Here is a 15,380-nt window from a genome sequence, read left to right on the forward strand (position 1 = left end):
GTGTCACTTCGTGCGGCGGGTAGTCAGAAGGCGTGAGGTTCTGAACACACAAGGGAGATGAACAGAGCCGACTGACATTCTCAACCCAGTCCAATGTATCACAGGCAATCTCGCGTGTCTTTTTCATCATTCCGAAAGGAAACAGAGATGGGTCCTCCCTGTCACAGTGATATGATATGGCTTTGCCCTGAGGACGTTCACTGATGGCAAACATTTTCGCATTAGTAGTCCTGAATGGTATAAAAACAATTTTCACGAAGAAAATTCCCTTCTCTTTCTTTTTACTTTAGAGATTGTTCCTAATTGGCTGCATCGCCTTACACTAAGCTGATGAAATGGTCCACACATCTTCCCATCATTGAGCTGCACGTTGAACAGGTTGGAGACAGAACCTGGATGCAGGTTATTCTGTGCTTCCTTATAGGTGCAAAGTTTCGGCCTAGAGAACAATGTTCTTCCCCTAAAAAGATCGGTTATTGTGAAAAGAATGAAGCTTCCCTAACCTAGATTATCACCAACCACCACCACCATCAACATCCTCGTCTATACTGATTACTAAAGAAAAGTGAAAAGTGAAAGTGAACGTGAAGTCGTGTCCGACTCTGCGACCCCATGGACTGTAGCCCACCAAGCTCCTCTGTCTCTGGGATTCTCCAGGCAAGAATACTGGAGTTGCCATTTTCTTCTCCAGGAGATCTTCCCGACCCAAGAATTTTACCCGGGTCTCTCACACTGTAGGCAGACGCTTTACCATCTGAGCCACCAGGGAAGTCCACTGCTTACTAAAGCCTTATTAAAAGCTTACTTTGAAAACTCTTTGCCAACAGTTTTCTAATTCTACCAATAACCCTGTGTGACTGCATCATACCCACATGACATTTGACAAAACGGAAGTTCCAAGAGCTTCAAACTTCTGCTAATCAGTTAATCAATTGACAGTCAAACTCTGGTTTGATGCCAAAGCCATGCTTTTTCATTTATAAAACTATGCCACCTCTTCAGGTAGAGTTAATGTCATAATTCATGAAGGGTAAAGAAGAGTGGGTGGGGTGCAGAGGTTTTCCTCACTCTATTTCATCCCCGAATTGTCCAAATTCTCACCCATACTGTGTCAATGACAATCTGCTTCTAATGGGTAAATTCATTTCTTAACCTGTGAACAGAACCCCAGGAACCCTGGTTTTCTGACACTGTTTATCCATTTAAATCCCAAGGAGCCGAGGCACAAAGTTCTTCCCACCTCCAGGAACCCACACGCTGCAAGAGGAGGGTGGGCGAATTTTTAATTTGGACTTTCTGTCCATGTTCCTAAGCTACTCCTCCAGGTTTTCAAATTAAGCCCCCTCCTTACTGCCTTTATATCTTAATATTCTAAGGCTCATGTTCATTCCTTTCAAAAGTATAAAAACTCAGTAGACTCGAGATCAACCCTGAGGGGGCCCCACCCGCTGAGCCCTTCTCTTCCTAAACTGCCCACACACCCCATTCTTCATCTCCCCATGAAATGAACCAACTTAATCTTCAAACACAACGGCCAAGTGCTCCATTTCCTGTAGCAGCAGCATCACATTAACATTATCCCAGATCAAAGAAAAGCTCCTACATCCTTCCACAGGCTCTAGCGTCTTGCTAGAAAGCTTTACTTGCTTGTCAACCACAGACACACCAGCTACTAAACAATCTGCTGTGAGGGGCTGATGACATTATCTCCAGCCAGACACAGTGGAGTGCACCTGCCTAGCAGGGCCCCACAAAGCACAAGAGCTTCATCTGAGATACTGATACCTCCGCATGGAAAATGACAGCCAGAAGCCTGGGGATACGGTTCACTGGGCTTTTCTCCATGACTTGACCTTGAGGTTATGACTCATCACAGAGATCAGGGAAAGGAATACAGGGGTAACCTTGCCCCTGCCAGCCCTCCCTAAGTCCCAGGCCCCAGGAACGGTGACCTGGATGCTCTGATACCCAGAGAGGAAACTGGTCCTCTCTACTTGGCTTCTCCCAATAGGACTGATAAGTACATGTGTCTCTCCCAGTGCAAGGGGGATGCTGTCTCTAGAAATTCCAGGATCCCATCCCCCTGACAATGCTCTATTCAAGTTTGGGCTTCTCTGAGATTTCTAAAAGGTAAAACAGGGTCAACCCTCCAATCAGTGAGACTCCCCAGAGCTGGGGAGGGACTCCAAAAGGCTTGTCTGCCCCTAGAATATCTCCCTGTATTTGCCCACTAAGGTGCCTGAGCCACTTCTTCGTCTAAGGGACATACCTCCTGCCCTCCCCTCCGAAGTCCAGGCGCATGGCCTGGGCACGTGCCACATTCACACCTGCTCAGCAGGAAGTCCTTAATGACACTGGGGACCATCTGGAGTTTAAACATTACTCAGCTCTCGGCTGTGAAGATAAACTTCAGTCTCAGAGAAACGAGCTACAAGTGTCACTGACTGCTGTTTCCTGGAGGTGGTGACAGATAGGGGGCAAATGTCCCCAGGTCCTGCTGCTGCCTGGGGAGCAGGTCCCCCACCTGTGAGCCCCCAGCGTGGACAAAGGCCAGGCTGCTTGGTCAGCTCACATACAGTGAGCATTTGCCAGACCCTGTGGAGAGGGACGGAGAAGGCAATGGCAAATCCACTCCAGTACTCTTGCCTGGAAAATCCCATGGATGGAGGAGCCTGGTAGGCTGCAGTCCATGGGGTCACTAAGAGTCGGACACGACTGAGCGACTTCACTTTCACGCACTGGAGAAGGAAATGGCAACCCACTCCAGTACTCTTGCCTGGAGAATCCCAGGGACGGGGGAGCCTGGTGGGCTGCTGTGTATGGGGTCGCACAGAGTCGGACACGACTGAAGCGACTTAGCAGCAGCAGCAGCAGCAGTGGAGAGGGAGGGAGGCAGATGAAGCGAGCTTTCTGCCCAGGAAGCTCCCAGGCCAGTGAGAAGGGAGGCAGACCATAAACAAACATATATGTCAGGTGCTGGTCAGAGCTAGAAACAAAGATAAAGTGCAGGAGCAAAAAATATATATAAAATAGCATGGACGTTTCTAGATGAGGTGGCCAGGGAAGGTCTCTGTGCTGAGAACTGAACGGAACAAGGAAGAGGGATATTCCAGAAGCATATCCAGAAGACTTTTCCAGGATGAGTGCAAGGCCCTGGGCTGGTGGGGGTCCTGGCTTGGTAAAGAGCAGGCAGCCAGGGTGCCTGGAGTGTGGGAAGGAGGGGGAGGAGCCTGGGAAGTTCAGACAGAGCATTAGGGCTTCTGGGCCACAGTTCTTGCCTGAGTTATTTCACAAAGCTGCTCAGATGGGCCTCTTTAGGCCTCAGTTTTGCCATCTACACCACAGGGATGATGTCTGCACCAAATAAGAGTTGTAAAAGCGATGCACGCCAGGCCCGCCCTCAGACTCCACTGTGAGCGGGGGCTCGAAACCCAAAACTTAACAGCTCCACACCCCACACTGTCTGCAACCACATCTCCTGCACGGTGCTGGCTGAGGGGGAATAAAAATGCCATCTGCATCTCACTGCTCATCTGCCAGACACCTAGCTACTGGTCTGCACCCCCTCAGGCCCTTCCTGGAACTGGCACTCCACCTTATAATGGCTCAAGTCATGTCATAGATCAACAAGAGGAGGTTATGAAAATGTATCAAACACACACACACACACAATGTGATACTAAAATGATTTAACTTTCTTTTTTCATTTGTCACAGTCTTGAAAAGTCTGCTTAAAAATAGAAACTGGATCCACAAATTGTTTTCACCATTAAATCAGATCCACTTCTCGAGCAGCAGCAAAATGAACTCCCTTCCTCCAACCCTGGCTGTCTTCCTTTCTTCTCCAGGAACAAATCACTGTGTCTCAACCATCTTAAATGACAGGAGAGCAGAATGGAAGAGATCAACTGTCAGGAGGCCTCAGTGCCAGCATTCTCCCGAGGGTAAATATCAGGGACGATTAGAATGGCCTTACTTGATTTTTCAAACAAAATCTTTACTTGATTTTTCAAACAAAAATACCAATCCAGAACTTCCTCCTAAGTGGGAGCAACCATCGGCTGGCTGTGCCTTTCTCCCTCTCCGAGAGCTTCATAGCATTTGAATGGGAAAGATCAAAGTGTTGTCTTGAAAGAGAAAAAGATGAGAACACATGTCATGGCATCGTTCTTCAGCCGAGCATTTGATACAGCATCCAAGCCAATGCTATTTAGTCAGTAAGTTCCCAGGCCTTAGCCAGGCTGTATTTACATATCAAGAAAACCTGCATTGCTTAAAATTCCCAGTTAAAAAAAAAAAAACAGAACTGGTGGAAATGCTTTAAGAAAAAAGAATTAGAAGGTATGCGTAAGTCAACATTTTTAAGCAGGGCACAAAATGACAAAAAAATCTACTCCAGAACAGAAAATATTCAAGTCTTATGAATTAAAAATGGGGCAACAGTAGAAGACACTGTAAGCAAAGTGAAAAAAAAATGATAGGATGAGGTAGAAACACAAATTTTGAGTAAAGCTGGAATGGTATATTCATATCATGGGATATTATACAGCTATTGAAAAGAATGAGTTAGTTATAAGAATTTATCTAGAGGAATGTAATATTCCTAATTTATATATACAGATATCACTGCAACCCATAAGACAGAGTTAACATCCCTCTAATTCCAAGGGCTTCCCAATAAGACAATTCCAGGGGGCGTAACTTATAGAATTCATGCTCAGCAGAGATACTCTGGTCCTGAAAATTGATATGAACCAGGATACAAATATGAAGTTCACAGAATGGCCAATGAACATATTAACTGATGTTAAACCTTTCTAGTGGTCCAGAAAAAAAGCTAAATAAAACTTCAACCGAACAGCTTCCTTCTCTAAGGTTGAAAACTTCTGTCTACAAACTGTCAACGACATTTTTGGAAATGAACTGGCTATCCCTGTTCAATTTCATTTTAGGAAATCCATCCTTTAGAAATAAAAGCATTCTATAAGGAAACAGATATAAATACGCTGATTATAGCACTATAAAAAGTAGAAAATAATGAAAACAGCATGAATTTTCAGTAATATTGGAATGGTACATCCATAGCCATGGAATGTAACATGGGCATGAAACAGAATGAGTTAGAGTTATATGTATTTATCTAGAGGGATGAAATATTACATGTATCTATAAGAATATAGATACCTCACATAACAAATAAAGATACTCAGCAGAATACTCTGTAGCAATTAAATGATGAGATCTACTTGAATTAACAGGGATAAATCTCAAAAACATAATAATGGCAGAGAAAAATCAGGTTACTAAAAGATACTATAATACTGATGTCATTTATATCACTCTATTAAACACACACACACACACACACACACACACACACACACACACCAACAATACGAAGCCTACGCTGTAGGATGCACAGTGTATACATATGGAATAAAAGTATAAAGACACACAACAAGAACATACACGCTAGCTTCCAATACAAGTTGTTTGTGGGGATGGCAAGAGAACGGGACATGGATCCATAACTGTGTAACAACAGCATTTTTTGTGACGTCTAAAGCAAATATGGTTATATATTAATTAACATTTGCTCAGCCTGGATGGTGGGCCCATAGTAGTCTGTTCATTTAATTTTCAGTGCTTTTTGGTCAATTTGAAATATTTCATGATATTTTAAAATTTAGCCAAAGGCAGAATAGACAGTGGTGCCTTAAGGAACGGTCGTGCAAGCGTGCACGCTCAGTCACTTTAGTCGTATCCGATTCTTTGTAGCTCCATGGACTGTAGCCCACCAGACTCCTCTGTCCATGAGATTCTCCAGACAAGAATAAAGGCATGGGTTGCCATTCCCTCCTCCAGGGGATCTTTCTGACCCAGAGAGCGAACCTTCATCTCCTGCGTTTCCGGCACTGCAGGCGGGCTGTTTACTGCTGAGCCACCAGGGGAGCCCAAGGAACTGGAGAGTCAGGGGCCGATATGAAAGTCCCGGGCCCTGATCTCCTAGGACAGACCCCATCGCACCTCCCACCCTCAGAGAGCAGAAACAGACTATCTTCCCTCTCAGTAGCCCCAGACCACACAACATAGCCTCTCATTTCCTCCTCAGTACAACAGGGGTGGTGACACTCCATACCTAGGAAGCTGTTTGAGGATGGAACAAAAAGACAGGAATTATACCCTTACTCCCTGGTGTGATCTGTACCAGAATATCAACTACTCTGATGAGGCAATAGGCCCTAAAACAAGACCAAAAAAATGCACAAAACATTACAAGAACTCAAAGGTAAAAGAAAACAAACTTGGTCTGGCCGAAATGACACATCAGACTTTCACAAAGCAGAGGCATTTGAGCAACCTCTTAGGAATGAGAATTTTCTAGGGTAAACTCAAACTAGAGAAGGCAGGGCCCTGTCCAGGTTGAGAGGATGAAACTGACAAGGTTAGAACACGACTAAAGACGTCTGGAGGCCTTTAGAATGGGCCTCTGGATGTCGCCCAGAATGTTTTAACTCCTGGCCTCGTGATCTTTGACTGATTTCACAGAGGACTTTGTGGTCACTCTCATGAGGAGGACATATCACTTACCCAATAATTATGGTCGAAGAAGGTTAAAGTGCCTGCTTTCATGTCTTTGGGGAACAAAAATCAAGACTCAGGAAACACTGAACAAATAAAAACAAGTCACTCTGGAATTAAGAGCTAAAATTGGTGGGATGGACAGGAAGTGGCTTAAGTTCCAATCCTTTTGCCACCTGATGCAAAGAGCTGACTCATTGGGAAAGACCCTGGTGTTGGGAAAGATTAAAGGTAAGAGAAGAAGAGGGCAGTAGAGGATGAGATACTTGCATGGCCTCACCAACTCAGTGGACATGAATTGAGCAAACTCCGGGAGACAGAGGAGGAAGAGGAGCCTGGAGTGCCGCAGTCATGGGGTCACAAAGAGTTGGACACGGCGTAGTGACTGAACGAGAAGAAGTTGGAGAATGGAGAAAACATCAAGGGCTGCTGTCATGAGACCCAGAAGGGATGAGGCCTGATCTGATAACCTGGAACAGGAAGCGTCCCTGTGGGAAACAGAACAGCAGGAGCTTGTGTCAGGCCGTGGCTGAGACTGTTACCATTCGTTTCACGGCTCTCAGTGTTTTAACGTCTTTCCCAGTAACAGAATCCTGACATCATGGGGGCAGCATGTGCCCAGGGGCTGGCCATTTCCATTTTGTCCCAGACACACAGCTGGACTCTAGTTCCCAGCTTTTCAGGGACACATGACCACGTGACAGAGCTCTGGCCAGTGGGGCATAAATGGATGTTATGGGCCCCTTTCAGGATGAACCAGAAACATCCCACATAGGACTCTCTACCATTATTTACCACCTGCCCATTCAATGCAGAGGACGGCAGGTCCTCAAGGAAGGTAGTACCAAAGAGACAAACTCTGGAGGTTGGTTTGTTCCAACAGCTAACATGAGTCTAATATACCAAGCTACACCGAGCTGCAAAGGTAAAATTCCCAACATCCCTTTCAGCTAAAGGTGGTCCATGAGATTTAAGCCAGGGTCATTGTGTGAGGCTTACAGAAGACTCTTCAAAGGGGGCTGACTTGCTGTGATGCCTACTTCTTTGTCCTTGCTCCTCCTTTGCTTCTAGAGTAAGGCTATGATGGCTGTATCTCCAGTAGTCAGCTTGTGACCCTGAGGATACAAGTCCTTGCTAATGGTGACAGAACAGAAAAAAGAACCTAAGTCTCCGTGTCTTCACAGAGTCACCATGCTAGTCCTGGATTCTCTAATTTTTAAATTTTTTCCACATGAAATAGTAAGCCCACAATCTGTTCACAGCATGTTAGTAGAAACTCTTACTATCTTCCAAATCTACTTTACTAATAAAATGGTCATATCTACCCAATTACACTCATTTCACATGCCAGCAGGGTAATGCTCAAAATCCTTCAAGCTAGGATTCAGCAGTATGTGAACCAAGAACTTCCAGACATACAAGCTGGATTGAGAAAAGGCAGAGGAACCAGAGATCAAATTGCCAATACCCACTGGATCATAGAAAAAGCAAGGGAATTAAAAAAAAAAAATCAATATCTGCAAAAAGCCTTTGACTGTGTGGATCACGACAAACTGTAGGAAATTCTTAAAGAGATGGGAATACCAGACCACCTTATCTGCCTCCTGAGAAATCTGTATGCAGGACAAGAAGCAACAGTTAGAAACAGACATGGAAACGGACTGGTTCCAAATTAGGAAAGGAGTACATCAGGCTGTATATTGTCACCTTGCTTAATTAACTTACATGCAGAATACGTCATATGAGATGCCTGGTTGGATGAAGCTCAAGCTGGAATCAAGACTGCCAGGAGAAATATCAATAACCTCAGATGTGCAGATGACACTACTTTAATAACAGAAAGTTAAGAGGAACTAACGAGCCTCTTGATGAGGGTGAAAAGCAGGTTTAAAACTCAACATTCAAAAAATGAGGATCGTGGCACCTGGTCCCATCTCTTTATGGCAAATAGATGGGGAAAAAGTAGAAACGGTGACAGATTTTATTTCCTTGGGCTTCAAAATCACTGTGGACAGTAACTGCAGCCATGAAATTTAAAGACCCTTGCTCTTTGGAAGAAAAGTTACGACCAACCTAGACAGCATATTAAAAAGCAGAGACATTACTTTGCCAACAAAGGTCTGTCTAGTCAAAGCTATGGTTTTTCCAGTAGTCATGTATGGATGTGAGAGTTGGACCATAAAGAAGACTGAGTGCTGAAGAACTGATGCTTTCAAACTGTGGTGCTGGAGAAGACTCTTAAGAATCCCTTGGACAGCAAAGAGATCAAACCAGTCAATCCTAAAGGAAATCAACTCTGAATATTCATTGGAAAGACTGATACTGAAACTGAAGCTCCAATATTTTGGCCACCTGATTCTAAGAGCCAACTTGTTGGAAAAGACCTTAAGCTGGAAAAGATCGAGAAGAGAAGAAGCGGGCAAGAGAGGATGAGATGGTTGGATGGCATCACTGACTCAATGGACACAAGCTTGAGCAAACTCAGGGAGACAGTGAAGGACAGGCAAGCCTGGCGTGCTGTAGTCCATGAGGTCACAGAGAGTCGGACACGACTTGGCTACTGAACATACATTTTTTTTAAAGGAAAATGGAAAGTGTTAGTCATTCAGTCATGTCCGACTCTTTGCGACCCCATGCACTGTAGCCTACCAGGCCGCTCTTTCCATGAAATTTTCCGGGCAAGAATACTGGAGTGTGTTGCCATTTGCTTCTCCCAGGGATCTTCCCAAACCAGGGATTGAACTCGAGTCTCCTGAGTCTCCTGCATTAGCAGGCGGAGTCTTTACCACTGCGCCAATGAGTTGATACATTTTTTAAAGGCCTACACAAGAAAGAAGAAAAAGCACAAAGTATTCTATCATATTAAGAAAAAGAAACCCAATTATGTGTGGAGAAAATGAAGATTTTTTTTTTTCTCTCCGAGGAAAATTTTAATTGTTCACTAGAACACCCAGGGAGAGCATGATCAAGTGGAAATGATCAGCTGGCCTGGTCAAAGCTCTCCACTGGGTAGCATTTGGAACATTCCCTATTGCAAAGACTTGGAATAGGGATCTGTTACAAATGACCTAGGAAAGAGCTCCTGGATTATAATTCTTTGTAATTAGAGACAGAAAATCTCCTTTGAGTTTGCTATCAATTCCCTGGCCTCAGTTACTAGACCCCAACTCATCAGTTAGTTATTTACCACATCAAGCGCCCCATGAGGAAAGCCAGCAAAAGTCATTTTTTAGTTTATGACAGACACAGACAGAACATTATGAGAACACAATCACCAGGAAACAAAGAAAGCAAATGTCAGGTGAGACCAAGTCTTGTTTCAGTTATAATTACACTGCATTCAATAGTTCGTTGTTTCATGCTATTTTGTGCAAAATGGGTTTGGTTTGATTCAGTTTGGTTCAGTTCTGATGACTCCTGGTTGTCTCTCCTGCTCCATGGCTGTTCTCAATGACGACACTGGAGCCACTGTTTTCATCATTATGAATCTGGTTCCAAATAACTGGACTGTGCTTGCTGACAATCTGTTTAAGCCATTGTGATGCATACAGGTGAGGAAGGGCCAAGGCACAAGGAAACTTCTGAGGTTGGTAATTTCCACACATCCCCAGCAATGATATCTCATTTCAGCACAAGGTGGACAAGGATGAATGCACTCAAGGCAGGCTGGGGAGAGAGCTTTGCTTTTTTGCCTGAGTGGTGGTGGTGGTTTAGTCGCTAAGTCGTGTCCAACTCTTGCGACCCCATGGACTGTAGCCTGCCAGGCTCTTCTGTCCACGAGATTCTCTAGGCAAGAATACTAGAGTGGGTTGCAATGCCCTTGCCTGAGTGGGTCCCTAATATACACTACATCCTCCTGAAAAAAAGTATCACCAGCTCATCATTAAATTGTGATGGTCCAGATTAAGAATACTGACATGAATGTAAACTTCATAAATCTTCTACTTCCTGTTCTATTTGCCAAGAAGAAGCTTGACAGTGAGGGTCCTTTAAGCCTGTGCTCTAATTGTTTGATCCTGGATAATCTCAGAATTCTTAACACCTCAGTCTCCAAAAGTAATGGAAACGAAGGGAGGAAGCTTGGAATTATAATGTGGAAGGATGGAAGGGGTCCACAAAAGTAATGTACAAAAATGGCCCCTGGCAGAAAATACATGAGAATCCCTGCCATCTTACCCTCAAGGCCATGAGGACCCTCTTCCTGTAAACTCTTCCAAGTCCTATATAAACCACAACAGGACCTTCAGGCCTCTTCATTTGTAATACACTATTATCATGCAAATTAGCAAGCTGCATTTTCCAACCAGAATGTCTACTATGCTGAATGAGGACCCCAATCAATTTCAGATGACAAACTATTAGATGAATGGGGTGTGTGTGTGTGTGTGTGTGTGTGTGTTAAGTCAGTTCATTCGTGTCCAACTCTTTGTAACCCTATGGACTATAGCCTGCCAGATTGCTCTGTCCTTGGGATTACCAAGGCAAGAATACTGGAGTGGGTTGTCATGCCCTCTTCCAGGGGATCTTCCCGACCCATAGACCAAACCTGCATCTCTCATGTCTCCTGCATTGGGAGGCAGATTCTTTACCATCAGTGCCACCTGGGAAGCCCCAGATGAGCCACACACATCATCAAGTTCAATCCCCTCGCTTCCCAGAAAAGGAAATGAGGTCAAGAAAGACTGAGCAACTGGCCCAAGGCCCAGGCATTTCCAACACTGGGGTGATAATTCAGTCTAGCGCTTTCCTCAAACAAGATACTCATATTCACCTGGGAAGTAAGACGGCCCAAGGTTCCCCATACACAGCTCGCAGGGAGGAAGCAGCTTAACTGCGCTCCTTGTGCGGATGCCAACAGCCTCTCTGTTCATTACAGAGAAGTGTTCAGGAAAGCACGGCCTCTGGAGCCAGACAGACCTTGACTTGAATCCCTACACCAGCACCAATCAGCTGTGCAAGTGTGGAGCAGTAACTGAAGCCACTCTGAGCCTCAGTTTCCCCACACAGAGAACAAGGATGTGAATCCCTTCCTTAGAATGGCAATAAGCATTACATGCTTATGAATATTATAAGGTACATTATCCAGCTCAATATATCATGACCAGTTGGATAAACATGTTTTTCAAGAGCGTGTAAGAGACAAAAAAAAAACCAGGCTTCCCAGGTGGCTTAGTGGTAAAGAATCCGCCTGCCAATGCAGGAGATGCAGGTTCAATTCCTGGATCGGAAAGAACCCATTGAGAAGGAAATGGCAACCCACTCCAGTATTCTTGCCTGGGAAATCCCAAGGACAGAGGAGCCTGGCAGGCTACAGTTCACCAAATCACAAAGGGTCAGACTTGACTTAGTGACTAAAGAAGAGAAAAAAATCACATTCAAGTTGTTTCCATTTCTAAAGCCTTACCTCCAAGAAGAAAATGACAATGGATCTCCCTTCATCTCAGTGTAAGACAGAGGGAAAGAATCTTATCTATTCTCATCCACACTTAATTATATTCATCCTGAAAGGCTCATTAGACTCTAACCCTAGAGAAAAAATTTTAAAACATACATTAGTTTAAGAACTTTCTTCTATTTGTTTCAAAAATGGCCTAAGTCCACAATGATGAGCAAAATTCCTAAGTGACCTCGGTCCACTGCATAAAGCAATACCCAGCTCCGTGTGGTTCTCCTCTAATGGCCTTAGGAAACAGATCCACAGATCCATTAATACACCCTCATGAACATTGGCCATCTACAGCATTTTATATCATCTGAATCAAACTATGGCAAATATAAAGTATGCAGTCTGGAAATAAAGACTCATAGGAAGGGTGACCCTTTGCCCTGGCCTGCCCAGGACAGTCCTAGTATGACGACTACTCAGGTTCCCTTTCACTCAGAAAAACGTATCCCGATTGGGACAACACGTGTGTTCAGTCGCTCAGTCATGTCCGACTCTTTGTGACCCCAGGCTCCTGTGTCCATGAGATTTTACAGGCAAGAATACTGGAGTGGGTTGTCATACCCTCCTCCAGGGGATCTTCTCGATCCAGGGATCAAACCCATGTCTCTTGTGTCTCCTGCATTGGCAGGTGGATTCTTTACCACTAGAACCACCTATGAAGCCCTTGGAATAACTTAATACACGATAATTACACATATGATCAGTATGTGTCAAATACTTATAGGTAGGAAGACGTGTAAGAGAAGAGTGACCCAAGTGTGGCCCCTTTGCTGGGTAAGTTACCTGTCATCTCTGAGCATTCATTTTTCTCATATCTAAAAAGTGGGAACGATAATACCTATTTAGCAAGGTTATTTTAAACATCAGGGACGTGTCCTGCAGAGTCCCTGGGACATTTGTATCCTATAAATGCAGTTATGTGGTGATAATGAAGATAAGGATTTCATCAATTTAGTTCTCCAGAACTGCTTCCTTATGCATGACAACTAACATCCACGCATCATTTTACCTTTGACAAGGTGCTTTCTGATACATCATGATGTGTGATCAATAAAATCAGGAAGTAGGACATCCCTGGCAGTCCAGTGGTTAAGACCCAGAGCTTCCATTTCAGGGTTCGGCCCCTGGCTGGGGAAATAAGACCCCACATGCTATATAACATGGCCAAAAATAAATAAATAAATGCATAAAAATGTTTAAATAATAAAAATAAAATCTGGAGGTAAACTGAGACCATGTGAGTCTCTTCCAACTTTAACTTCCTATGATTCTATTTCTCCAAGTCTTATTGGCTAAGAATACACTATACTTTCCAGAGAAGACAGCAACAATCATTGAAAATATCACATCTCTAGTCTAGAGATTGTATTGCCACCTCTCCAGCAAGTTGCCTGACTTTTCTCAGATTTCCTACATGAAGAATGAATATAGTTATTACTTTAGAATGAGAAGTGTGATGTGCTCACAAAGGCATTTCATTCTGAAGGTGATTTGTACTATTATCACTAAAGTAATTTTCTAGCAAGCAGGTGCTGGCATGTGATAGATAAGTGTTGGATTTTATCATCACTGTCATTATTATAATAATTGTAGCTATGTGTAAGGACTTTTGAGCCAGACAGGCTAGATAGCTCCTCTACTAATTAGCTATGTTACCTTGGACCAGTTACTGTACTTAATTTCCCCCAAAAAGTATCATCATCTGTAAAACGCGAATAATACTATCTACCTAGTAATACTGCCTATGTAATAATACTACTTACCTAATAGGATTGCTGCAAGGATTAAATGGATTAATAAATGTATGGTAGTTAGAACAATGCTTGGCACATAAAGCATTTAGTAACTGTTGTTTTATTGTCACTGTTAATACCATCATTGTTATCTCTAATGTGTACTATTAAGTAAAAACAAAAAACAAATGCCAAACAAATAGCACGCTACTGCTTGTTTTTTAAAAGGGGGACGTAAGACTTGTGGGACCAGCCAAGATGACGTAAGCTCACAAAAGCCTCTCTCTCCCCCTGATTACAAGTAAAACCTCTGCACAGGACACAAAAGTCAACTTCTTGAGGCCTCTGAAGAGTAAACAGTATCAGATAGACTGAGAAAGAAGTTAAAAATTGAAGAAACACACATTGGCAAGTTTCCTGGATTAAATTTTCCTCCATTATCTCTTGGCTTTGACTCAAATGTGGGTCCAATCAAGGAAATGCACAGTGGGAGAAGATAACAAAAACTCCAAGAAAAACTCCTTTCTGGGCAGACAACTAGGATAAAGGGCCTCTTTAAAAAAAACAAAGAGTGGAATGGGATATTCCTGGTATCTTTTTGTCTTTTTTCCCTCCCTGCCCTGATGAAAGGTTGGACCTCATCAGGGCACTGATCTGCTGCTGTGCATCACGAGACCCTACAAGCCCAGGAAATAGCCCATCTCTCTGGCCAGAGGAACTGGGAAAGCAGGCCCTGTGGTCTCAAGAGTGCAAGAGGAGACTGGTTATTTTTCTCTTTTTCTCTGGCCACTTTGCTTTGAGGGCAGCCTCCGGTGTACAGAGCTGCACAATAGCATGTCTTGGGTGAGAGGGGAAAACTCCAAGACACATCCAACTTTCTGACCCAAGAACTGAGAAGAAAGACTGCTAAGAGTATGAGGAAAATCCTAGAGAGGGGAGGGTTGGGGAAGGAGACCGTGTAAATCTATATATGGATCAACACTAGTTTCAGATTACCCACAAGACACACACGAGTGAAATACACCCAGAGAAGCAATGGCTTTGAGGACTTGCGTGGTGGTCCAGTGGTTAAGAATCTACCTGCTATGAAATCTGCATTATAATGGATAGAGCACTAAATACAAGCAGTAGAAATGGGTGCTGGGTATGCACATGCTCAGTTGCCCAGACATGTCCAACTTTTTGCAACCCTGTGGACTGTAGCCCCCCAGATGTCTCTGTCCATGGAATTCTCCAGGCAAGAACACTGGAATGAGTAGCCATTCCCTTCTCCAGAGGATTGCCCGACCCAGGGATCAAACCTACGTTTCCTGCACTGGCAGGTGGATTCTTCACCACCAAGCCACCTAGGAAGCCCCAGGTGCTGGGAGACCCTCTCGCTAATCGGCCAACCAGTGACATCTCCCTCTTGCCTCATGAGAGCAGACTGATGAGACAACTGTTACTAGTACTGGCATTCATGACACCTTAATGTTGCCACACCGCTCTCCAGCTTCAAAGCACTTTCAGACTCATTACATCATTACTTCATCACAACAACTCAGGGGAAGTCAGGTCTCTCCCAGACAGCACAAATGACAAAGGCCTGGGTGCAGAGGGCATCATTCAGGACGCTCTTA

At 44.1% G+C, this 15,380-nt stretch overlaps 1 protein-coding gene across 4 annotated transcripts in view; it reads right to left on the bottom strand.

Moving 5' to 3' along the window:
• Positions 1-15,380, bottom strand: part of CAMK1D (calcium/calmodulin dependent protein kinase ID) — a 475,082-nt gene that overhangs the window by 249,606 nt on the left and 210,096 nt on the right. The window lies entirely within an intron of this gene.

The sequence above is a fragment of the Bos indicus genome, chromosome 13 (assembly GCF_029378745.1).
Source record: "Bos indicus isolate NIAB-ARS_2022 breed Sahiwal x Tharparkar chromosome 13, NIAB-ARS_B.indTharparkar_mat_pri_1.0, whole genome shotgun sequence".
Classification (NCBI taxonomy): domain Eukaryota; kingdom Metazoa; phylum Chordata; class Mammalia; order Artiodactyla; family Bovidae; genus Bos; species Bos indicus.